The following is a 27,593-nucleotide window of genomic DNA, read 5'->3' on the forward strand; positions in this document are numbered from 1 at the left end:
ATCGCATGGCACCATTTCAAAAGAAGAGCAGGAGTGTTTTCCCCTCAATCAACATCACAAAAACCGGCTTACCTAATCATTATTGCATTGCTGTTTGTGGGGATTTGCTGAGTGCATATTGGCTGCTGCGTTTCCTACATTATAACAGGGAGATGGTGGTGTGGTGGTCATGTCACTGGACTAGTAACCTAGCGGCCCCAGGGTAATACTCAGGTGACCCCGGTTCGAATCCCACCAAGGCAATTGGTGGAATTTAAATTCAATAAAAATCTGGAATTAAAGGTCCAATGATGACCAGGAAAGCATTGTCGATTGTTGCAAAAACTCATCTGGTTGACTTCTGCCCTTTAGGGAAGGAAGTCTGTCCTTACCTGAACTACATTGACTCCAGGCCCACAGCAATGTAGGTGACTTTCAATTGCCCTTTAAAATGGGGGTGATGGGGGCACGTATTACACTCAGTTGTATCAAACTGCTTACCAGCAACGACCTAGGCACTGTAAACAACCATGGCAAACTCAGCCCTGTCAACCCTGCAAAGTCCTCTTTCCTAACATCTGGAGGCTTGTGCCAAAATTGGAAGAACTGTCTCAGACTAATCAAGAAACAATCTGACATAGTCATAGTCATGGAGTCATACTTTACAGACAATGTCCCAGACACCACCATCACCATCCCTGGGTATATCGTGTCCCACCGGCAGGACAGACCCAGCACAAGTGCCGACACGGTGGTGTACAATCGGTAGGGAGTTGCCCTGGAGTCCTTCACATCGATTCCGGACCCCATGAAGTCTCATGGCACCAGGTCAAACATGGGCAAGGAAACCTCCTGCTGATTATCACGTACCACTGCCCCCTCAGCTGATGAATCAGTGCTCCTCCATGTTGAACACCACTTGGAGGAAGCATCGAGAGTAGCAAGGGTACAGAATGTACTCTGAGTGAGGGACTTCAATGTCCATCCCCAAAGCTGGCTCGGTAGCACCTCGACAGACCAAGCTGGTGGATTCCTAAAGGGCATAGTGCTAGACTGGGTCTGCAGCAGGTGGTGAGGGGACCAAAGGGAAAATCACATTTGACCTCAGCCTCACCAACCTGCCTGCTGCAGATGCATCTGTCCATGACAGTATCAGTAGCTTCATGAACAGTGTTGTTCCATTACAATCAACCCCATCTGAAGCCCGCATCGCCTTGTGGAAAGACCGGCTCGCCAGTCTCGAACAACCCCCAGCGATGGAAATTCTACCAGACGAAATCCTTCCCCCAGGAGCTAATTGCAACTGGGCAACCTGGAAGTGCCTTAACAGACTTAGGACTGGTGTAGGTCGTTCAAAGGTGTCACTAATCAAATGGGGATGTACAACCTGCCCGACAACTTGTGAATGTGGAACTGAGCCACAGACCATGCAACATCTCCTGCAATATCTATCGCTAGAGGAACCCTGTACTGTTGCAGATCTTGCCGAATTCAACAACAAGGTGCAAAAATGTGTCCAGTTCTGGCTGGGCCATGTATAGACTGTCTGTGGACACGATAAGAAGTATTGTTAAGAGTGACCACTGCACAGCCCTTGTGAAGACAAAGTCCAATCTTCATACTGAGGGACCCTCTATCACGTTGTGTGGCACTACCACCATGCAAAATGGGATCAATTTCGAACAGATCTAGCAACTCAAGACTGGGCAACCTTGAGGTGCTGAGGGCCATCAGCAGCAGCAGAATTGTATTCAACCACAATCTGCAACCTCATGGACTGGCATATCCCCACTGAGGTGTGGTAGGCAATTAAATAACTAAATGGGAGAGGAGGCTCCACAAATATCCCCATTCTCAATGTTGCGGGAAGCCAGATCATCAGCGCTAAAGAGAATGTTAAACCATTTGCAACAATCTTCAGCCAGAAGTGCCATCTTGGCCTCCTCCAGAGGTCCCCAGCTTCACAGATGCCAGTTTTGAGCCAATTCTATTCACTCCGCGTGATATCGAAAAATGGCTGAAGGCACTGGATAGTGCAAAGGCTATGGGCCCTGTATTCCGGCAATAGTATTGAAGACTTGTGCTCCAGAACTTGCTATGCCCCTAGCCAAGCTGTACCAGTTCAGCTACAACACTGACATCTACCCAGCAATATGGAAAATTGCCCAGGTATGTCCTGTACACAGAATGCAGGACAAATCCAACCTGGCTAATTACCACCCCTTCAGTTTACTCTCCATCATCAGGAAAGTAATGGAAGGGGTCGTCAACAATGCTATCAAGCTGCACTTGTTTAACAATAACCTGCTCACTGGCGCCCAGTTTGTTTTCCACCAAAGCCACTCAGCTCCTGACCTCATTACAGCCTTGGTTCAAACATTGACAAAAGAGCTGAACTCCAGAGGTGAGCTAAGAGTCACTGCCCTTGACATCAAGGCAGCATTTGACGGAGTGTGGCATCAAGGGGCCCTGGCAAAACCGGAGTCAATGGGAATCAGGAGGAAAAGTCTCCGCTGTTTAGAGTCATGCTTAGCACAAAGAAAGATGGTTGTGGCTGTTGGAGGCGAATTGTCTCAGTTCCAGGACATCACTGCAGGAGTTCCTCAGAGTAGTATACTCAGCCCATCCATCTTCAGCTGCTTCAATGACCTTCCTTCCATCATAAGGTCAGAAGTGGGGATGTTCACTGATGATGGCATAATGTTCGACACCATTCGCGATTCTACAGATAGTGAAGCAGTCCATGTCCAAATGTAGAAAGACCTGAAGCATTCATGCTTGGGCTGTTAAGTGGCAAGTAACATTTGAACCACACAAGTGTCAGGCAATGGCCAACTCCAGCAAAAATGAATCTATCGCCCCCGGACATTCAATGGCATTACGATTGCTGAAACCCCACTATCAACATCCTGGTGGTTACCATTGACCAGAAACTGAACTGGACTAGCTATATAAATACTGTGGCTACAAGAGCAAGTCAGAGGCAAGGAATTCTGTGGCAAGTAACTCACCTCCTGACTCCCCAAAGCATGTCCACCATCTACAAGGCACAAGTCAGGAGTGTGATGGAATACTCTCCACATGGATGAGTTCAGCTCAACAGCACTCAAGAAGCTCAACACCATCCAGGACAAAGCAGCCCGCTTGATTGGCACCTCAAACATTCACTCCCTCCACCACTGATGAACAGTGGCAGCAGTGTGTACCATCTACAAGGTGCAGTGCAGAAACTCACCAAGGTTGCTTCGACAGCACTTTCCAAACCCATGACCACTACCACCTAGAAGGACAAGGGCAGCAGATAGATGGGAACACCACCACTTGGAAATTCCCCTCCAAGTTACACACCATCCTAGCTTGGAAATATATCACTGTTCCTTCACATCAGGTCAAAATCCTGGAACTCCCTCCCTAACAGCACTGTGGGTGTACCTACACCACATGAACTGCAGCGGTTCAAGAAGGCAGCTCACCACCACCTTCTCAAGGGCAATTAGGGGTGGGCAATAAATGATGGCCTAGCCAGCGACACCCACACCCCATGAATGAATTTTTAAAAACTGAGTTCTGTGTTGAACAATTGCTTTGGGAGTCTGGTGTCAGACACGCCCCACCCAGTGGAGATAGTTTTGAGTGATTATTGTCTCGATGCTGAGCAAGTTTATGTTCTTAAAGCCACAGAAAAGCTCTGCAATGGTCTCTGGAATAATCATTGCATTCAAGTTGAGGGGAGGGGGAGAGGAAATTATACACCAAAATGATAACTGTATTACTAGATACTCCTTCTGTACCATGGAGGTTCTGATTAAACTGAGGCATGAACAAACTGCTCCTACAGCCTCATTGGACTCACAATAGACACGTGAGACCCAAGCAGATTACCTCATTCAGCAATGGTAACCGGTTGGGAACTATCAGATTGCAGTGCTGTCACATCTCGGAGCCTGGCTCTAGGTGGGCTCGGAGTAGCGTACACAGAAGACCATCCTCTTAAACAGTTAAACTGAAGCAATGCAGATACTAGCATGACCCCTGCCTTCCTGCATTTTGTTCAGGTGGACATCCTGTTGCTTTACTACCAGAAGAATTATTTCAACCTCTCTTTCTTCCCCTTTATTGAGTGCTATTTTTCTATTCTACCCTGATCCCTTCCCTTCTATACTCACTCCTGCAGAACTATTTTCTTCAAGCTCTCTGCCCTCACCTCCTATTGCAAATGTATTCAATTCTGCTGGCAGACAGTACCACAGGTACCAAGTGCCTCAGCAATCCAAGTCATCACGACTTTGCCTGCAAGTCGAGAGAGCATGCATCAGTAGGGTATTCACCCACGGAGACCTTCTTGGGCAAGTCCTGTGGTTCTCACAAAGCACTTTAAAAAACACTGATTTTCACATTTTTGTGGTGGATATGTTGCCCTCTAATACACAAACATTACTAATTATATACTCAATGTTACCATACCGCTTTAACGCTTTTTTTTTTGGCATCTGGAGTCATGTCAACTTTCAACCGTTAAATTGGGGGTTGTATTGGAAGCTAGTTTGGAAAGCACTGCACTGGGAGATGGGGCAGCAGACAGCAACTTCCCTTTCACCTCAGAGTCTCAGGATGCAGAGTGTTATCACAGATTACCAGCCGGTCGGCCAATCAGAATGTATAAAATTCATCCTTTACACAAAGTAAATAAGCATCCAACTAGATCAAAAGCAGGGCCATGGCTTCAAAATGAATGAAATCCCAGTTCCATTGTATGGGCTTCTGGAAATTCCACCAGCAATTTGGGGATTGTATTCTGCAATCTCGTTCCTTTATCAGTGAACAATGTGAGCGGCCTTGCTCATAAATCACTGTGCACTGCCACAAACAACCTTCAAATATGGTTAAGCCATCAAGGACAAGAACACGTTGAATTGTTGCTCGGTTGAAGGCTGCAAACTAAAATTGCTCAAGAATTGATTTTAACAAAAACTGTTTCGCAATAGAAAATTTCACGACCTTAATCATTACTGCACCTAAAATAAAAGTCACTGTGGATATAATCTCCAACTTTTACCATGAATTATATTACTCTGGGGGATCATATTACAAAATGCTTTTGGATTTATACTCTTAGCAGCTGTTTTCTCTTCAACTAACTTAGTGCAGGCACACGAACCACCAGAGAATAAGGGGCACAAAGTAATCCATTAAGACACACTCTGCATTTTTAGCCCTAAACTCTGCCACAAAAAACACATCTCTTATTGCTGTTGGAAAAAAAAAGTCACTTCTCCCAGGATCCGTTAATTATGGTTATCTTTTATGGAGAACTCTGCTGGTAAATATGGACTTTATCAAGGGCACAGCTACCTCACTCGATACGTGGAAAATAAAACTCCCAAAACAGGAAATAATGGAAAAGAGCTAACCTTAACGAGTCACAATGCTGTAAAGACTAGGCGTGGGTGTGCTCAGAAGTGAAAACATGCAAACGTGGGGGTGGCAATGGTCTAGTATTAGTAGTACAATGGTATTATCACTGGACTAGTAATCTAGAGACCCAGGGAACCTGGGTTCGAATCCTGCCATGGCAGATGGTGGAACTCAATAAACATCTGGAATTAAAAGTCTAATGATGACCATGCAACCATTGCCAATCGTTATAAAAACTCATCTGGTTGAATAATGCCCATTTAGGGAAGGAAATCTGCTGTTCTGCTCTTACCTGGTCTGGCCTATTTGTAACTCCAGACCCACAGCAAAGTGGTCAATTCTTAAATGCCCCCTGAACAAGGGCAGTTAGGATGGACAATAAATGCTGGCTTAGCCAGCAATAAAAAAAAAACACGCAATGTATTTGCCTAATACTGATATTTGAATTTGCCAACAGAGCCAAATGGCACCACAGAATGAAACTACCCCTGAAGCTGTGGCAGCGTTGGCAAGCATGGCTACCATACAGAACACTGGAAAAACAGCTCATCATTTGTACCACAACACCCCCTCGTGATGGGCAACTTGGCAGTCAAGGAAAATACTTAGCCGAGGGCAGCTGGATATTGGTACCTACAAACTCAGTAAGGCCACATTTCCTTCTTCCAGAACTCAAACACTTGGGCCCCTCCCAAGCTGTGGGTCACAGCCCCTAGCGAGGTCGCGAGGTGAGATTTTTGGGGTCGCGAGCGCCAAGGCAGCAACAGCTGCCACAGGGCTCGGACTGAGTGCGAGCATCGGCAAGGCCCCTTTAAATCCTCACTTTTTTTTTTCTAACGGTGGGCGTGGCCTAACGAGAGATAGAAGAAGAATATTGCGGATGCTGGAAGAAGGGTCATACGGACTTGAAACTTTAACTCTGTTTCTCTCTCCACAGGTGCTGCCAGGCCTGCTGAGTTTTTCCAGTGTTTGCTGGTTTTATTTAGGACAGATCATGACACCCGATTCCTGCTGCAAAACAAAAGGGCCCCCGCCCAGCAGCTGAACCCCCGTCTCCCTGCTAAACAGCTCTTGTAGCCTTCCCCCACCCCCCCCCAACCACCCACCGCCCCTCCCCAAGATTTTCACTCTGTGGTGATGTGAAATCAGAGGCATTGACCTGGAAAAGGTTTGGGAAGCACCGGATTAAGCTGTTAGTTACAGACAATACCGAACGGTGAAGCACACAAAGTCAACGACAACATGTCAAGTATGCACAAACCCCAATATATACGTACTCCAAGGAATCCTGGAGGGAGGAAAGGGTGTGGCACAGGACAGGAACGATGAAAGTGCATAGTTGGCAGTGGGGGAGCTGCCAATTTGTTCCTTTGTGATGGTGCAATCCAATAACTGCCCCCCACACATTGACCTCACTAGTCAGCCCTCCAAAGGTCACCTTTTTGGACAAGAATTGTATACATATTCTTCTGCATACGCAAGTCGCTTGTCATAAAACACGAGATGTTGCAAAGATTTCCCCATGTTGCGCCATCCAGGGTTACAGGTGAAGCATTGCGCTCTGCCATTGACAACACTGCAAATTCATTGTCATGTACAGTGCAGACCAATGCCTTACGATCACTCAACGCTTTCAGCATTACTTTCACAGGCTTGGGTGGGACCTAAAGTCCAAGCTGTGAAAAATATGGTCTTCCAGGAGATGCACCTTAAAGCATTAGGGCCTTCACAGTCAATGCGGCTTAAAGTTACTCCTGTCACAGACACCAGGCCCTCAGGGTCTGAGAGTATGGAGACGGCAGCACTTCAAATCCTTGGGCACACATAGGCAGCCACCAGTCAGGCTCCTTCAGTCAGGAAATACTTGTAATGAAACTATAATATTTTTCATAATATTATTGTAGCCCTATAGGTGTGAGTATTAATGGTTCTGTGTGACTAATTCAACCGAATTAGAGCGAGATAGACTGCGAGGTTGAAATTATCAAAAGAAGTTAGATGTAAAGCAGACTTTTGAAATAGAGATGAATAAGCGAGGATCAGGATTCCACTTTTGAGGCGTGAATGAAATTTGCATTTTTAGATAAGGGGAAGAGTTGTTGGATTTTCAAAGGAGACATGATAAGATTTTACGACTGGCAAGATGAATAGGGCAAGGTTATTACATTGATTTTTCCCAAAAGTTGTCAGTCTGGCCAGTACATGAAAGGTTTTTATATTTTCAGAATGTCCACCACATGGACTGCAGCGGTTCAAGGAGGCAGCTCACCGGCACCTTCTCAAGGACAACTCGGGATGGGCAATAAATGCTGGCCCAGCCAGCAAAGCCCACATCCCGTGAATGAATTTTTAAAAAGTACAAAGACCTGTGGAACAATGGAATGTACCAATTAAAGAGGAGGAAATGCATTTAAAGAAGGATGGACGGTTATGTGTGGGGGTGTGGCCATGTGAGATTGAAAGGTACACGGTGTGAAGCAGTCCTTGAGGTAAAGCCTCCAGCCACCTTAGAAGTCTGCTGTATCCAGTAACTTAAGTTGTGTTGAAAAACTTTTGGAATTCCACTGTTGAGTGGGTGCATCTGGTAACCTTGTTGGATCTCACCTATTTGGATTTAAAATCTATTTTGGACTGTTGCCTTAAAAGGGGTGTGTAGTTGGGATTCAGGTTGATTGGGAATTTTGGGGTTTGTTAAAATATCAAGTAACTGTAATCTTACATCTGTGTTTGAATTCTTTTATTTTGCTAATAAACATTTTGATTTAATTTTTAAAATCTCTAAAGGTGTAGTGGACGCGATACTTGAGAATTCAGTGCCCAAATCCCCTTGCAATAAATACAAATTGCAAAACCTTTGTGATCGCATGGCCAAGTTTCCCTTGTGGATTTGGTCTGCTCAGCACATATCACCTGCCACATCATACCATACTCGTCAAAACTGGAAGGAGATTGCAACACATCATTCTGCCAAGATTCACTGCACCACACATTCTTTGTTGATGGTAGAAGCTTCCACAGGTTGACAAAAGCCTTTATTCACAGCCTGTCTATAAGTGGCTATATTGATCTTTCTGTTGCTTGGATTTCTGCGTCTACACTTGCTGAAACTGGCTCTTTTCTCCCAGTGGCAGACGTGTGCAGCAACACTTTTAAAAGTCTGTGATTCCAGCGGCAGAAGAAAAGCAGCTTTAGTGAAGTAAGCGCGGGGAGCTGGCACATAGACGCTGCTCTTCCGTGATACAATCTACACGAACACGAGGTGTGAAAGCATCTCATGACATCCTGAGTAAGCTCCCAGAAGCAAAAAGAAAGCAGTTTTGCACATACCTGCTGCTGCTGCTGTAGAATGGCATGCCTGAACACAGCTTGTTACCCACTTAATATTAGCATAGCTAATCGACTCACAGCCAAAGTGTCCCCACAAACTGAAAAGCAGAACCTTCCTATTGTCCTCGTCCCACCCACCCCTTGATCAAAATCTATTACTTCTCTAATTTTTCCCAAACCTGAAATGTTAACTCTATCTCTCCCAGATGCTGCCATAACCTGCTGAATATTTCCAGCATTTTCTGTTTTTATGGCCCCTGCAAACATCTGCTGGAATTAATGAAATTTAAAATGCTTTTCATTCTTACAGTAATGTGAGGAGCTGAGCAAAAAACAGGTCCTCCATCAGTTGCAAAGTGCAGAGATCAGCAGTAGCCTCTTTCCTAAGATGGAGCCACAGCTATACAGTGATAACTCACTATGACGGGATGCCCAGTCAATGGGATGCTACAGACTCAATGCAAAGAGCAAGCTAGCTTTAAGAAATGCAATGGTTCGTTCCTCATTCAGCTCAGGTTTCTGTGAACACTTTGTTGTGCTTCAGGTACTGCAGTCTCAGTAGAACTGAAACTGAGCGTAATAGCCACCAACCATGAAGATCCATCCTTGAAAATGCAGTGGGATGGGGGAGGAGGGGTGTGTGTGTGTGTGAAAGGGGAATTCGAGCAGTACCCTGCCCGTTAGTTAGGAGCTTAAACTGGCTCTAACTCAAGACCAGCAACTGGTGCTCTGTGCAAACTCCCAATTGTTGGTAAATATCAGAAAAGCACAGTTAATTCCACACAACTAACACAGCAAAAGTCCCGACTCTGAAACGCTGATTGGGCAATTACATCTCAGGTCCTGCTCCTGGATGTTAATAAACTTGTTATATCTGAAATAATTAAAAAGAGCAGATAATAATTGCTAAAACCAATTAGATTCCCAATGACTAAGTTATCTTTTGTGGGTAGAAGCTGATTATATTCTTCCAGCTGAGATAATAATTTATCTCCCAAAATACCTAATTAGAGAACTATCTGCCAACGACAGGCTGATCTGATTTCATTAAGCGTATTGCAAAGATTCAACAAATCCACCTTTCAGTCTCCTTTCTGCAGTGCAAGTTATTTCTGTCCAATTTATAATGATAGTGATTAAGCAATGAAAAGACAAGCAAACAGTAACTCACTTTAATAACTTCCCCTCTTCATCATTTGCAAGCTTGGCTGTACTTTTATTACTTTGGCCTTTAGTGAAAATTCTGTTCCCTTGACATGGACGTATCTTCCTACAGTTGCTCAGTGGAAAAAAATACCTGGCCCTCATTTAACCGGTGGCTTTTTTCTGAATTTGAGGTTGTGAAATGCTGATATAGGGACTGCCAAGAGTGTGGTTCAGTCTGAGACAGAGACTGGGTGATAGAATTGTTGACAATGCTAAGAAGTCAAATCAATAGCTTTTGTCTTGCTGAACTGGAGGAAATTTTAATTTGTTGAAGAGCGGATTTTGCACAAAGCATTCTGATGTCATTAGACTCTCAGGCGTTTACAGGACGGGGGCCATTCGGCCCATCATGTCTGTGCCAAAGACCTGACTACACTAAACCCATTTTTCAGCGCTTGGCCCATAGCCCTGGAGACTATGGCAATGCAAGTAAAACACAAGTTAGGGTATAGTGTCTGGATGGAAGAGAGTCAGACGATCTGGGGGCCAAAGATAAATCCTTGGGGGCCACTAGAGATATTACACAGTGCCGGGAAGAGAAGCCATTACTGGAGATGCTCAGGCTGTGATTGAATGGCTAAGAGTGGAACCCAAGGAACCCAGCAATGGATGGGGGCTCGAGTGGGGAAGGAGTCTGTAATCAGGAACACTGGAGTCAAGCCACAAGGGGTGACACTGTTGAAAGGGTGACCGTAAATATAGATATCAGCTAGTGCTTATAAGAATGGGAAGGTTTAGGGAGAACTCGAGGGCAGTGAAATCAAAAGAAAGAGATTAAAATCCCTAATGCCCCCAAATCCTTTTTATAAAAAGATCAGAAGCGTGCACAGTACTCCAAGTGCTCCAAACTTCAGTACAAGTTTAACAAAACTTCTCTGCTTTTCAATTCTATTCTTCCAGAAATGAACCCAGGGCTTTGTTTGCCTTGTTACCTTATTGACCTGCATCCTCATTTTTGGTGATTTATGTATCCATCCCTCCAGATCAGTCTGTATCTTTATCCCACTCCTCCTCCTTCAGGTACCATGCTCTAAGAGAGTGTTGGCAACCATGGACTTACATTTAATTGGTCCATGATTATGCTTGACGAAGTACTGCAGTGGTTTGCCATTGTCTTCTGCACTATGGCTGACCAGGGAACTCTCTGCCCTTACTGCCTGCCATCAGGCATATTAAAAAGATTTACAGGCTGCTTTACCCTGTTAAAGATACTTATTTTCTTAGGAGTATACGGCTTCCTTATTCTTCCTACTAAAACGTACCACCTCATGCTTATCTATACTGAAGCTCACTCAAATTACACACCCATTCTGCAAGTTTATTAATGTCCTCCTCCTTTATGTTGCCTCAGCCCTTCACTGTATTAATTCCACCCTCAATTTGTTGGTGACTGCAGGGTGAGATCGGAGCATTATCTCTCAGTATGGTTTCCATAGAGAGTGTGGCCGAACATTCAGATCAGGAATCAGCAGCACTCGGTTTAGAAACATAAACAAACAGAAAAGCCTGAGTTGAAAAGAAGAACACTGCAGATGCTAGAAATCTGAAATTAAAAACACAAAATGCTGGCAAGACTTTGTAGGTCTGGCATCATCTGTGGAGACGCGGCCAGACCTGCTGAGCATCTCTAGCATTTTCCATTTTAATTTACAAATGCCTGGTAGGTCCTTTCCATTCAGAGAAACAGTCCCCTTTGATCATCAACCATCACTCTGAATTCTCTTGCTTCACTTATTACACTCACCAACCTTGTAGTTAGAAATAAAATGCTGAAATAAATTCATGCTTGCTGTGGAATTCTGAGAAAATGTGTTCCTAGATCTGCATCTCCTGTAACATCTCTTGTAATAGGGTCATGAGGACTCTAAACGTCAACTGTGCTCTTCTCCGCCGATGCTGCCAGACCTGCGGAGTTTTTCCAGGTATTTTTTATTTTTTGTTTTGGATTTCCAGCAGCCGCAGTTTTTTGTTTTTGTCTCTTGTAATACATCTGGCCTCAGTTTACATATATTTTTCAATTAAACACTGAAGTACAAAGGAACCAAAAGCATTCTTGGATCAAACACTGGCAGGGATATTGGGGAAGAGCAGGGGAGTGGAGCAAACTGGGTGGTTCTTTCAAAGGGCCCGCACAAGCTCAATGGGCCAACTGGCCTTATGAGTTAATGTAAAAAATGCCTTGGGTTGTTTAAGCCAGCTCAGCCATTCGCGATGTGTCACTGTAGCTCAATCCTGCTCTCACCAAATACCCACATTTCCCAGCAGCTGTTAGTGAGCAACTATCAGGAGTGAGACCCTGGCTTATTTATCACTTCCTTCACTCACAGGCATTCCAGTTGCTACCTTTGCTGAGAGCAGCAAACATAACACAGCCAAAGGATTGAGTCTTCTATTTCAGAAGGGGCTGCTTTGACAGCATCTCCCAAACTGCTGACCTTTCCCATCTGAACGGCCAAGGGCAGGAGGCACATGGGACTGCTACCACCTCCAAGCCACACAACAAACCGGCTTGAAAATATATTGCTCCAGGTCAAAATCCCGCAACTCCCTTCTGAACAGCATTGCGGGTGTACCTTCAGCACATAAACTGCAGCGGTTCAAGAAGACAACTCACCACCACTTTCTCAAGGGTAATTAGGGATGGACAGCAAATGCTTGGCTTACCATCAATGCCCACATCCCATGAACAAATAAAAAACTTAGTATTAAAGCTGGAGTGTGGGTGGACACACCTCGTTTTCAGTCACTAGGTCATCTGTAGACATAGATTCGTAGCTGTGCAGCTTTTTCGCAATAGATTTAAGAAAGTTATTGCATTTATACTGTTTCAAGTGCATTTTTATACATTACAAAGCAGAATTCTAGAAGACACCTTGTACCATTTCAGCACTTAACTGCACTGTGACACATTCAGCCCCCTCGAGCCTGTCCCACCATTCGATGAGATCACGGCTAATCTGTAGTTTAAATCCATCTGCCCACCTTGGTTCTGTAACTTTCAATACCTTTGCCCAACAAAAATAGGCAAGAGGAGGTTTGCATTTACAGTGCACCATAGCCAGACGAGTGAAGGAGCTTCTACACAAAAAGGGACAACTCAAAGGTCAGGCCTTCGCCTTGTCCATTTAGCCAATACCATGTTGGCCAATGAATGGCATATGTTCAGGAAAATTGAGGGAGTGAGAAGCATACAGTAATATAGAGATTTAAGGGTTGAGCTCGTGTGTGTGTTCACAATGGTTTTCTCCAAGTGATAATGGTTACAGCAGAAAGAACTACAAAGGAGGTGGAAAACTATTGAACAAACTGTTCTGTTAACTAATTGGCATTCAGCTGGTAGCTTCACACACACACCATCACAGCAACCATTCTTTTTTTTTGAAAAAAGGAAGAGATTTATCTGTAGTTGCTTCATTTATGAAATAAGGGAAGGGGCTGGCAGAAGAAAAACAGACACTATTATCGCAAAAAAAACCAATAATTTCAATAACAAGCCTCTGAACTCAATCCAGAAAGAAATCTGAGGAGATGTGCTTAACAACACAGTGTATTATTCTCCTGGCAAGTGATATACGCATTTTACCCTTCACAAGCCTGCCACATTCTTCTGGAAATCAAACAGCACTTGCTGCTGCAATATCCTTTGATATCTAGCAGTAATCTGTTCAATATTCAGCAGCAAAGATAACATGAATACTTCAAGGGGAAGGCTGTATGCAGGAACACAACATTTCATAGCTAAGTACAAGCTCCATCACATTACCATAGAATGCATAGCTATGCTAGACATTTGTGCAAGCTGAATTATTCCTTTCCTCACATTTATCTCATCTTGGACAAACTGAATCAATAGCATTCACCTGCTGAACATTAATTGGGTCAATTAACATTTCTGAACCTCTATACCTTCACTGTCCAATTGGCAAGTTGTTCCCCGGCTTGACCCTTAGAGATTTATCAATGTAGGTTAACAATGCAGCATCCAAGCAGGTTTCAAGGAATTGGAACTTGCTGGGAAATACAGTTACAAATAATTCAATGGCACACCACTTCCAACCAAGCCCATTGCAAGAGAAAGAGCTGAATGCTTCAAGACAAGAGTTTAACATCACACAGGAAAATAAACCTACACTTGGAAATATTTTAAGTGGACCAGGAGGCAAAAGGCAGACTGCTGTCACCTGACACTGTCAGTTCCACAACAACAAAAATCTGGCGCAATCAAATACAAAGTAATAAATCCCAACAAAACCAAAGCAAACCTTAACAGCTAAATCATAAATGACATAACCATTCAATCCCCTGCAGTGCCCACAGGTAGTGAAAGGCTTCAAGTGTACTGGTGAACACTCTCTCTGAGGGTAAGTATCCAGGCATAAGCAGGAAAGAGGCAGGCCTGGATAAGAGTTCAGAGCAGTTCAACGTATTAAATTAATGTACAAATTAGGAGCAGGAGTAGGCTACTCGGCCACTCGAGCCTGCTCCGGCATTCAATAAGATCATGGCTGATCTGGCTGTAACCTCAACTCCACATTCCCACCTACCCCCGATAAACTTTCACCCCCTTTGCTTATCAAGAGTCTATCTAGCTCTGCCTTAAAGATATTCAAAGACTCTGCTTCCACTGTGTTTTGAGGGAGAGAGTTCCAAAGGCTCACGATCCTTTGAGAGAAAAAATTCCTCCTCATCTTTGTTCTAAATGAGCGACCCCTTATTTTTAAGCAGTATTTTTAAATTGCTCTGAACCGAGTGACTTGCTCAGCCATTTCAGGGGGCAGTTAAGGGTCATAAGTTGGCCAGTCTAGGTAAGGACAGCAGATTTCCTTCCGTAAGGGACATTAATGAACCAGGTGGGTTTTTACAACAACCAGTGATTGTTTCACAGTCGCTATTACTGAAACTAGCTTTATATTCCAGGTTTATTATTGGAATTGAAATTCCGCCATCTGCCCTGATGGGATTTGAACCCAATGCCCCCAGGGTGTTAGCCTGGATCTCTGGATTATGAATCCAATGACATTACTACTATGCCCCTAATGATAAATGATTTTATACTGAACTACTTATCCTGTCTTACTCTGCAAATCAAAGTAAGGGCTCTTCAATCTGATTGGCTGAAGAGACACACTGTCGCTTGCTCAGTCACACAGGTTCCCAATGCCCTGTAGTGGGCGCCACATTGAAATGGTTCTCTAATTACTAAGAAACCACACAAAAATCCACTACAAGTTTGTGAGATTTGAAGAACTGGTTTTACTGCACGACAATGAACTCAAAGTCAGTTTGGGTCAACATCACCGAGAATAAAGGCCGGAATTCTCCAGCGCCTCACGCCAGCGGCCATCTTCCGGTCCCGCCGATGTGAACGGAGGTTTCAATGGCTCCCCGACCCCACCACGGTGGGAACCTGCCACACGGGGTGCTGGAAGATTCCAGCCAAAGAAGCTGGAACCGAAAAGCGGGCCTTTGCTTCATTTTAGCAGATGGCTGGCATATTTACAAAGCAATCATTTTTTTTTTTAACTTATTTTTTAACAATGCTTCTGAGTTACTAAATAAACTGTGAAGTCAGCTTCAAAACACTTACGTAAAAGCTTTGTTGAGTTAGCATGTGGCTTTATACTCGATAAACTGCCCTGCATATTGAACAGTACAGTTTGACTGAACACCACCAAGCTGACAATATAATTAAATACATAACCACAGTCTCCTGGGTCATAAGATCACTACCAGACTATAACTGAACTAAGTTACATTGCACAATTGTATCTTGCAGAATAAGAAAGACACAGTGAAAAAAATAGCTTTCCAGGAGATATACATGGGTTGGTTGTGTGTGGACGCGGGGTGGAATTATATTCTGCTCAACTAGTTAAGTCTTTCATGAGCAACAAGTCAGACCATTTCCCTCAGTCACGTGCAAGTAAGTTAGACCAGTGACAATTCTTTTTCTTGATCATTTAACAAATATGCCCCAAAAAAAATCACACCCATGTGGTTCCGCTCTTGTGCTCTATCAGGGAAACAAAGAGGGGGAGAAATGGGAATGAATAAAGAACAAACAAGCTTGGATTTATTTTAATATTTCTTTGACCGAGACATTAGACCGAGACCCATCATTAAGACAACACTGTTCACGCCCTCAGGATGACCCAATGAACTTCACAGCGAGTGAAGTGCATTTGAAGTGCCGTCACTGTTGGAATGTAGAAAGTGCGGCTGTTAGTTTGCACACACCAAGCTCCCACGAACAGCCACGTGACCACGGCCAGATCTTGTGGTGTTGGTTAAGGCAAAATGACTGGATGGGAGACTGGAGGGACTTCCCCAAGCTTCTTTGAATAGTGTCGTGGAGTCTTTCACATCCAGCTGATAGGGCAGATAGAGTTCACCCACAAAGCAACACCTCCTAAACTGGGGCACTCCTTCAGACCTGACCCTGAGGCACGGAATCCAAACTGGCAACAACATATTTATACTGCCTGGCTGCTACTGGAATTTGGCCCATTAGAGAACACTGTGCATGCTTTCTTACAGGTAAGTGTACAATTCCCCTCTTGGTTATAAAAATGTAAACATTTTAAGATTGTGACTGGAGAGTCAACAAATTGAATACTTACATGAAGTTAAGTTTTTTTTAAAAAGTGGTACATGCATTTAAGCCTAACTAATTTAAAAAATTGACTACATAATTAGACAAATTAGTCGCATATCTTTTGTGAAATATAATACACAATACTCAAGGCTGTTTATTTCAACTTAATAGACAGGTTAAATTCAAATGGTGTTAAAAAGCCATCAGTATCGGGTAAATTATGGAGATCTTGTGGCGCAGTGGGTAGCATCCCTACCTCTAAGCCAGAAGGTCTGGGTTCAAGTCTTACCTTACGACATGATGGCCTAGGAAGGTGCATTTGTAACATGGCTAAACAGGTTATTTAGCAATTTGTAAATCCTTCCAACACACAACAATGGCACGCAATAAGAGTGGGAGGGAATTTGGGTCAGCCATGTGATGGGGAGAACATTGGAGGTTCTACCATCACGATCTTTAGCTCCAGACTACAACGTGCATGTCAAAAGTGCATTTGCCACAACTCATGTGAACTGTAACACACCAATGCACTGGGTAAGTCAAATTTGTCAGCACAAACTGCCTTTGAATTATGATGAAATTGTTGTATAAACAGAGTCAAAATACATGATATGCTTTTATCCTTCAGACACGGGATCTCGACATGACTGGCAACATGAGCATTCATTACCCATCACTATATAACCTGGTGCCTTGCTAGGTAATTTCAGGAGCAGTTAAGAATCATTAGCTGTGGGGTCACGACACATAGGTCTGACTGGGTAAGGACAGCAGATTCCTCTTCCTAAAAGGACATTAGCGAACCACATGGGGATTTTTTTTAATATGAGAATTCAAAAGCGTCGTGGTCATCATTAACAATACTAGCTTTTTAATTCTGATTTATTAAATTGATTGAATTTAAATTCCTCAGCAACCTTTGAGATTTGAACTCGTGTCTCTGGTACATTAGTCTCCGATTACTAGTCCGGTAACATAGCTACTAAGCTACAAAACCGTCTCAGGATGTCAGGTTAAGGCTCTCATCCATGATATAAACTGCAACAAGCATCACTGCAAACCACAGGCTGCTTCGTTCTGTCTACAAGCTGATATGAAACACTGCCACTGAAAGCTGGAAATGTCTTAAAAAGGTTAGTACTGCTTTACATGTGTGCAGCAGACTTTCAAGCACATTTTTGTCAGCGCTTGGATCTGAAAATTGAATACTTGTAATCTGTAACATTTGGATAGGGCAGATCCAATGTCGCGGCCCACTGATACTTCATAATTTGTTACATTATTGAACACTTTCAATAGCAAGCAAGCTTAAGGAAGCTGATAGATTTGGTGTCCAGTCTCAGCCACTGCTGACTACACAGCAACATCAGACATTTAATCCTTCACCCCCTGAAAGAATAATCCTATCTCATTCAGGAATAAATTTCTGCTGCCTTAATTACGCCAAAATTAACAGTCTTTTCCAGGTCTCCAACGTTAAATAATTGAAGTGCTGCTCATCAAACAGCCACTCATTAGGATTCCAATATTTATCAAAGACTTTTGATGAACAATAGTTACAAACAACACAAACATCACAGGAAAGGAACTTTAAACAAATGGCAGAAGCCCGGTACTAGTGCTGTGCACTAAAGTGAGCTGTGGGCTTTTAGGAGATAAGTGCCTTCTTTATAATGATTAAACCAACAATATTCATTCCAGGAGCCATGTGTGAAAACGCTGGAGGGAAAGATCTCATTCATTTTAGCAGCTAGCATTTCAAAGTATGGAGTCAATCTGATGCACGTATGATTCAGTGCCTTACAAAGAGATTTCAGAGCTCTCTGATTCAAGGAAAAGAATGAGAAATGGCAAAAAAACACATTCAGAAGCAAATGAAAGAAAAAAGACTGAGTCTATCTAATTCATCTCATCATTCAGGTTTAGTTTGTTAGCCATTTAGCCATTCACTTCTCCTTACTATCTTCATTCTAATCCAGTCTCCTTCTGTCACTGCTAAATCAGAAAACGCTCCCATTTCATTTTGTGAGTGCCATGAAGAAGTCTGTACTTAATACATTGGTTCCAGCCTACTACATGTTAGCACACAAGAAGTAACCATCAATGGGAGGACAGTGTCGTGTTTTTTATCTAATATATTGCACTGTCTCCTTAAACTCCTGCTACTTTTCTCACTGCCTTGAAAGCCTCTTCAAAGTCTTACCTCTTCAACCATGCCTTTGGTCAACCTTCGCAACTGTTCTCTCTGCTCCTACCCCTCCAGTAAAAACTCATTTTTAAGAATAGGGTCTAATTTGAATGCAAGCAGCCAGGTATGTTTGAAGTAGTGTAGTGTAGGTTCACATAAACCTTTCTTATCATACCAAGGGGGTTTAGTAACTATAGAATCACAGACGTTTACAGTGCCGAATAAGGCTATTCAGTAATTAAAAACAGCAAATGCTGCAAAAACTCAGCAGGTCTGGCATTATTTGGAGAGAGAGAAACAGTTAACATTTCGAATCCAATATGACTCTTCTTCAGAACTGCTATTCAGTCCATTGTGTCTTTGCTGGAAAAATCCAAAATTATGTCCATAACCATGCTCTCTCCTCTCTAAATGCTATTTTACTCTGAACGATCATCTCTGTCTCAAACAATTCCAGTGGCAAAGCATTTCATGATATTACCAAACATGCATTAAGAAATTGTCCTTATCTCTCTCCCAATTCTTAATTGCAATTCTCTAATTTTAATTGAAAATTGAATTACTTGACATGTCAACTAAGAAAACATTGCAATCTTATTGGAAATTAAATGACCAGAAGAGTTAATCATGTAGGGCCAAAGGACTCTGCTATTCTACTCCTTCCTGCCTTCTACCCCATCTCAGATTTTTGCCCCACCCTCCCATTGCTCCAAACCTTTGAAACCTCAAACTTCTCCCAGGGCAGGATTTCCCTCCTATCGGTCAGTGTGTGTGTGTGTGTGTGTGTGTGTGTGTGTGTGTGTGGGGGGGGGGGGGGGGGGGGGGGGGTGTTTTTGTGTGTGTGTGTGTGTGCGTGTGTGGGAATTGAAGTGTGGGCACGCGGAGGTGCGCCTCCAATTGGTGGCGATCCACCATTTTACGTGGGAGGGCCAATTAAGGTCCGCCCAGCATGACATCTGCACAGAAGCGCTCTGCACTCCCTGTGTGGAGGGGGGGAGTCTCCTAAATCCGAGAGCGCGCTCTTTCGTGTAAGAGCACGCTTTCATCTCCCTGAGGCTAAGTGCTGCCTCAGGGAGGTCAACTCTAATGCACAAATTATTAAGAATAGAGAAAAAAAAAATCCCTGACATGAGTTGGGACATGTCCATAACTTTTTAAAAAAACGTTAATTAAATTTTTAAAAGCCTACATGAAACCTCATCCTGCCTGTGGATGAGGCTTCATGTTTTTCTAATGCCTGCCAGGGCTCCTGGCCTGCCCAACAACCTTAAGGTTGGACGGGCAGGTCCATTAATTACTTTAATGACTCTGTCAATGGCCTCAATTGTCCATTGACAGGTCGGCGGGCCCACAGCTGATTTTGCTGTGCCCCCGCCTTCCTGAAAATTTAAATGGGGTGCGGTGACTTCGGGAGTTCCACCCAACATCACGCCACGTCATTTTACGCGTTGGCGAGCAGGCCCGTCTTCCCTGCTTGCCAATGGGAAAATCTTGCCCCCAGTTTTGATGAAGGGTCACAGACCTGAAACGTTAACTCTGTTCCTCTCTCTCCACTTATGCTGCCAGGCCTGCTGAGTATTTCCAGCATTTTTGTCTTAACTTCAGATTTCCAGCATCCACAGAATTTTGCTCTTGTATTAAGGATGTTATTATATTAAATAATAAATAATTATTGTATTCTAGCCTTTCCCTATATAACCTATCAAAACCCTTCATTAAATTTAAAAAAGAACTTGACTAAATCTCCTCTTGCTGTTTCTGGTGTATTTGTTCAGCAGGGAGTAAGCAAATGTTTGTAAGTACTTATTTTTTCTTTATTCTTTTATGGAATGTGGGCATCGCTGGCAAGGCCAGCATTTGTTGCCCATCCCTAATTGCCCTTGAACTGACCTTGCTAGGTCATTTCAGAGGGCAGTTAAGAGTCAGCCATATTGCTGTGGGTCTGGAGTCACAAGTTGGCCAGACCAGGTAAGGATGGCAGATTTCCTTCCCTAAAGGACATTAGTGAACCCGATGGGTTTTTTTTTATGACAATTGATGATAGTTTCATGGTCACCATTACTGACTCTAGCTTTCAATTTCAGATTTATTGACTGAATTCAAATTCTGCCAACTGCTATTTGAACCCATGTCCCTAGGGCATTAGCCTGGGTCTCTGGATCACTAGTCCAGCAACATTATCACTGTGCCAGCACCTCCCCAACTCATTCAAGCCTTTTAACTGAGGGCTTTGCTCAGAATCAGGTTCCATTCAGCCGCTCCTAATGACATCATGCAACCATTCAACAACAAGTGGCAAACAATCCAACCGTTTCCATCAACCTTGTGCGAGTTAGTTACCAGGGCAAGTTGCTTCCACTCACATGTTACTGAGCTGAAATGGAAAAGGGGACACAATTGGAAAAGGGACGCATTGAAAAGACTAAAAATTACTGAACAGTGGCATTGTCAAACACTCTCAAGTGAAGCTCAATGACACGCCAAAACTCTAACCTCAGGAAAAAAATTTACTGATCTGAAAAAACATCTTCACACACCCCCCACCCCCCACCCCTCCTTCCCCTCAGTTTCTTTTACTCTTACAAACCAGCTACCTTGGTCAGCTATCCAGTAATATAATCAACTTATGGAAGCGTACCGAGATTCATGGCGCTACCTGCAATGGATTTGCACCAAGTTCAAAATTGATTATGCAAACTAGCATCACTTAAGGCTCATAACCAGCTTATTGAGAAGACTTTTACCCTATTATTCTGGGCTGCATTGAAATCCGGGGCAAAAAGACAATCTATGAGCCCACTGCATCACAAGAACACAAGGAATGGGAGCAGGAGTAGACTGTACAGCCTATCGAGCCTGTCCTGCCATTGAATAAGATCATAGATGAAAGCAAAACACTGCGGATGCTGGAAATCTGAAACAAAAACAAAAATAGCTGGAAAAACTCAGCAGGTCTGACAGCATCTGCGGAGAGGAACAGAGTTAAAGTTTCAAGTCCGAATGACTCTTCATCAGATCTAAAGAAATATAGAAATGAGGTGAAATATAAGCTGGTTGAGGGGATGGGACAGGTAGAGCTCGATAGGGGGCCAGTGATAGGTGGAGGCAAAGAAGAGATTGCCAAAGATGTCATAGAGAAAAGGACAAAGGGTTGTTGCCAATGGTGATATTATCTAAGGAATATGCTAATGGTGACATTAAGGGTAGAAAGCAGGACAAACAGGTGGCAGATAGCCCTAGTGGAGATCCTGGGCTTCAGTTCCACTTTTCCATCCACTCCCCACATCCCTCGATTCCCTGAGACACCAAACATCTGTCCCTCCCGCCCTTAAATGCATTCGCACCCCTGTGGGGTAAAGAACTTCCAAGGTTCACAACCCTTTGAGTAAAGTAGTTCCTCCTCACTGCTTTTAAATAGGGGTTTTTTGGTAGCAACGTTTGGAACCGATGCAAAATGTTAATTGTGCAAAACTCTGTTTTAAAAATGCATTGGGGAAGAAAGTGATATCTCTATAGTCTCACAATTATATCATGTTTTGGTCAGCAAAACATCCTGAGGACTGAATTTGCATATTGTGGCATATCATTTGCATACTTATGATATGACAGTGAGCCCAGTATTCTGCTGCACTGTGGCTCATTAATAACCTGCAATACTCATTTTGCCACTTGGTTTTTGAGGGCCAATCACAGATTCTCCTGTAAAGCAAGATAAAAATGAACTTACAAATCTTGTTTAAGGCTTCTTTCTCTGAAACTTAAAAAGTCATTCAGTGCATGCACTCTGATTTGTTTCTCCCCTTTCAGATTCCCAGTTTAAAACAAGCAGGCTATATAGCTTGTTGAAAGCGTTGGGAACAGTTTGTAACACTACCTTTATAAAAGCGCTGGTTAGGTCACAGCTAGATTAGTGTGTCCGATTCTGGCCACCATACTTTACAAAAAATGTGAGGGTCCTTGACGGGATGCAGGGAAGTTTTACTAGAATGGTTCCATGGATAAGGGATTTTACTACAAGGTTAGGCAGGATACCTTGGGGCTATTCTCCTTGGAGCAAAGGAGGTTAAGGGGTGATTGGATAGAGGTGTGCAAGATGATGACAGGTTTAGATAAGGTAGACAGAGAAAATCTGTTCCCATTGGCTGATGGTATAAGGAATAGGAAACACAGATTCAAAGTTTTGGGCAAGAACTGTAGCAGGGATGTGAAAAAGAACTTTTTGAAAATGCAAGTGATAATGAGCTGGAACTCACTGCCTACAAGCCTGGTGAAAGCAGGGATGATGAACAATTTCAAAAGGAAATTGGATGGGTAAGACTATGGGGGTAGAGCAGGGGAATGGAACTGACTGGGTTGCTCTACAGAGAGCCAGCATGGACTGAGTGGGCCAAATGGCCTCCTTGTGCACTGTTACGACTACTTCTATTTTTCCATTTGGAAATGAAGATGGGTTTCAAAATGTCAATTGTTATCCACTGCTGTTTGATATATTTTACACTTCGATCATATTGTGTGGCACTACCACCGTGCTAAACAGGATAGATTCAGAACGGATCTGGCAACTCAAAACTAGGTATCCATGGGGTACTATGAGCCATTAGCAGCAGCAGGATTGTACTCCACCACAGTCTGTCCCAGCAGATCTCTCACTCTACCATTACCACCAAGCCAGCGGATCAACCCTGGTTCAATCAAGGCTGCAGGAGGGCATGCCAGGAGCAGCACCAGGCACACCTAAAAATGAGATGTCAACCTGGTGAAACTACAACACACGATGATTTACTGCAAAACAGCATAAGCAGCATGCAGTAGACAGAGCTTAGTTGTCCCACCACTAATAGGACACTTCAAAGCTCTGCCGTCTGCCACATCCAGTCATGAATGGTTCCGGACAATTAAACAACTAACAGGGGAGGTGACTCAACAAACATCTCCATCCTCAATGATAGGGATGCCCAGAATGTCAGTGCAAAAAACAAGCCTGGCGTATTTGTCACCATCTTCAACCAGAAGTGAAGTGGTTGATCCATCATCTCTACCTCCTCCTGAGGTCCCCAGCAGGACAAATGTCAGTCTTCAGCCAATTCAATTCACTCCACATAATGTCAAGAAACAGCTCAGGGCATTGGATACTGCAAAGGCTATGGGCCCCGACAACATCCCAGCAGCAGTACTAAAGACCTGTGCTCCAGAGATTGCCGTGCCCCTAGCCGAGCTGTTCCAATACAGCTACAAGACTGGCATCTACCTGCCTATGTGGAAAATTGCCCAGTATGCACTTGTCTACATGAAACAGGATAAATTTGATCCAGTCAATTACCGACCCATTAGACGACTCTCAGTCAAAGCGGTGAAAAGTGTCATTGACAGTGCCTCCAAACAGCGTTTACTGACAATAACTTGCTCACAGATGCTCAATTTGGGTTCCAGGCCTTGAGCTCAACATGCACCAAAGAGCTGAATTCCAGAGGCGAGGAGAGAGTGACTGCCCTTGACATCAAGGCAGCATTTAGCCGAGTGCGGCATCAAAAAGCCCTAGTAAAACTGAAGTCAATGAGATAAGGAGAAAACTCTCCACTGGCCAGACAGAAAGATGGTTGTGGTTGTTAAAGGTCAATCAACTCGGTCCCTGGACATCGCTGCTGGAGTTCCTCAGTGTAGTGACCTCAGCCCAACCATCTTCAGCTGCTTCATCAATGACCTTCCTTCCATCATAAAGCTCAGAAATGGAGATGTTCATTCATGATTGCACATTTCTCAGATAATGAAGCAGACCATGCCTGCATGCAACAGGTTTTGACTGAGAAAAGTGGCAGTTAACATGTGTGCCGCACAAGTGCCAGGCAATAATAATTTCCAACAGGAGAGAATCTAACCTTTGAAATACCCAATGGCAATATCATCACTGAACCAGAAACCACCGACTTCTTGGTGGTCACCTTTTTGACCGGAAACTTATACTATGATGACAAGAGCAAGTCAGAGGTTGGGAATTCTGTGGGGAGTAACTCACCTCCTGACTCCCCAAGGCCTCTCTACCATCTCTAATGCACAAGGCAGGAGTGCAATGGTTTACTCCCCATTTCTAACAACACTCAAGAAGCTCCACACCAGCCCCAGGAAAAAGCAGCCCACTTGATTGGCACCCATCTATCACCTTAAACATTCACTCCCTTCACACAACTGTATCATGACAGCAGTGTGGACCATCTACAAGATGCACTGCGCAACTCACCAAGGCTCCTTCGACAGCACCTTCCAAATCTGCGATCTCTATCCCCCAGATAACAAGAGCAGCAGGTGTGTGGGAACACCACCACCACCTGCAGGTTCCCCTCCAAGTCACACCTCACCCTGACTTGTAAATATATTGGCGTTTCTTCACTGTCGCTGGATCAAAATCCTGGAGCTTCCTTCCTTTCTGCACTGTGGGTGTACCTACACCACATGGACCGCAGCGGTTCAAGAAAGGGGCTCGTCACCGCCTTCTCAAGGGCAATCAGGGTTGGGCAATAAGTGCTGGCCCCGCCAGCGACCCCCACATTGAATGACTCAAAATGAGAAAGAAAAAAACGTGGTTTAAAAATCCACTTGCATTTTGATATCATAGCAGCACGTTCATTTTCCAAACTCAAGATCTGAGAGGGGAAATGAAGATGGACAGCACAGTGCTGCAGTTCAATACATAAAAATCAAGGAGCTGAAAATTAGATTTCTTGATCTTGGGCCCTTATTTTGCTGGACTGTGAAATGTTCTTTTATTTTCAAAAGCATTTCAGGTGGCCTGGAGTCCTGCTACGTGCCAAGCTGCAATACAATATCCATTTGCAGAAAAGTTCAGAAAAAAATCCAAAAGATGGTGCTCCTTTAAGTGTCAGAACATTAAGGAATTGTACATTTTACAGATTAGTTGTGTCTGGCAATGTAAATTTGAAAGAAAACAGAATTTTAAATCAGTATGAATGAACACTGAATTCTTAATGATACATGGATGCGTGTGTGAATCCCTTTATAAAGGAGATTGAATGCCCATTATCCATAGCACATTATGGTATAATTACCTTCTTTTATGTCCCCCTGCAGTTAATATCTAGGCAGATGTCAAGACAGAGGCAACTGTAAAAGAAGGTTCAGCCTCCAGTGAGGAACTCTTAATACGAGGTGAATTTGTGAAACCACTTTCAAAGGAGGGAGACAGCAAGTTAACTCGAGGCATTTTCAAAGATTTCCAAGCCACACCAACAGAGCACCTGCCCTACATTGTCAGGGAGTAGGCCTGCCACAAAGAACGAGAAGGGAAGAAAATTCCTAATTACGTATTTAAAAAATGAAACGTTTCCGAAGGAGTCCAGTGGCACCGGGCTCTTCGGGATGGAGCAGAGCCTTGCTTGCAGCCGCCGGTTCCTGCTGCTGAAGATCCTGTAGCACTCAGACTGTGCTTTCCACGACACCGCAGATCTATTAAAGCCAGCTGCACAACGCAGCAGTGCAAATATTTGGGTAGATCTGTGCAAAAAGAGAATCAAAAAGGCACTCATCCTTCAAAGACTAAAAAAAAGGCTAAAGCTTACAAGAGATGAAAAATATATAATCAAACCAAACTGTGCCACTGATCACAGAATTCATCTGTCAAACATTCTCCAAGGGGAAAGATTAAACTTATGTCCAATTTACAGTTTAGTTTGATCTGAAATCAGCAGTGGCCATTTGCCGAACTAGAGTGCGACTTTCATTGAAAACTAAGTGGGTAGATTTCATTAGCTTTCAGTGGATTTGCATATCCAAGACATACTTTTTCATCTTTCTCATGATCATAGCTAATCACGTGAAAAGTAAGTCAATTTCTGAAAGACTGTAATTTAAAATAAGGTAGAACGGGGCAACCTGACATAGCTTGCACACCTATCACGGTGGATTTATAAGGGTTACTTTCCTCATCCATCATTTGATTCTGAGTACAAAAATCAATATGGTTGAGAAAAATGACTTTGAAGAGTCAGGAGGTAACAGATGTTTACCAAAATTATCAATATGGAGCATTTGCAATGTTATTGAGATTCCCACATGATAAGAAAGTGGGGAATAAAGGATAAAAATCAAAAAAGGAACAGCTTGATCACATGTCTAATAAGAACAGAAGAAGTAGGAGCGAGAGCAGGCCATTCAGGCTCTCAAGTTTGCTCCACCATTCAACATGATCATGGCTGACCTGATTGTGGCCTTACTTTCACTCTCCTGCCTGCCCTTAGCCCTCGACTCCAGTGTCAATAAGAAACCTGACCCTGCCTGCACTGTTCACTGGGGAAGAGAATTACAGAAGTCTTAAGGATCCTCAGAGAAGAAATTCCTCTTTGTCTCCAACTTAAATGGGAGGCCCCTTATTTTGAAACTGTGCCCCCAAGTTATAGATTACCCCATGAGGGGAAACATCCTCTCAGCATCTACCCTGTCAAACATCCACAAAATCTTATGTTTCAATAAGATCACTACTCATTCTTCTAAACTCCAATGAGTATAGGCCCAACCTGCTGAATCTTTCCTTGTAAGGCACACTCCTCATCCAAGGAATCAGCCTATTAAACATGCTCTGAACTGCTTGCAATGCAAGTACATCCCTCAACAGGAGTTGACCATTTAGCTCCGTAAGCCTGTTCAACAATTCGGTGAGAAAATGGCTGATCTGCAACCTAACTCCATATACCTGACTTTGCCCCAGACCCCTTAATACCTTCTGTCGAAGGGTCACGAGGACTCGAAACGTCAACTCTTTTCTTCTCCGCCGATGCTGCCAGACCTGCTGAGTTTTTCCAGGTAATTCTGTTTTTGTTTTGCCCTTAATACCTTTGGCTAGCAAAAATCTATCAACCTCAGATATAAAATTTA

General features: G+C 43.6%; 1 protein-coding gene and 1 long non-coding RNA gene across 6 annotated transcripts in view; one reads left to right on the forward strand and one right to left on the reverse strand.

The window, feature by feature from the left end:
• The window catches only part of LOC121292720 (alpha-(1,6)-fucosyltransferase), a 748,838-nt gene that overhangs the window by 629,738 nt on the left and 91,507 nt on the right, over positions 1-27,593 (reverse strand). The gene's annotated exons all lie outside the window — the stretch shown is intronic.
• On the forward strand, positions 16,369-27,119 carry LOC121292721. 2 transcript variants are annotated; one of them, XR_005946319.1, is made up of 4 exons: positions 16,369-16,464; positions 17,151-17,283; positions 17,436-17,655; positions 25,794-27,119. It is a non-coding gene; the product is annotated as an uncharacterized LOC121292721 (long non-coding RNA). The 2 variants fall into 2 exon arrangements; XR_005946318.1 differs by having other exon boundaries at positions 17,151-17,655.

The sequence above is a fragment of the Carcharodon carcharias genome, chromosome 20 (assembly GCF_017639515.1).
Source record: "Carcharodon carcharias isolate sCarCar2 chromosome 20, sCarCar2.pri, whole genome shotgun sequence".
NCBI lineage: Eukaryota > Metazoa > Chordata > Chondrichthyes > Lamniformes > Lamnidae > Carcharodon > Carcharodon carcharias.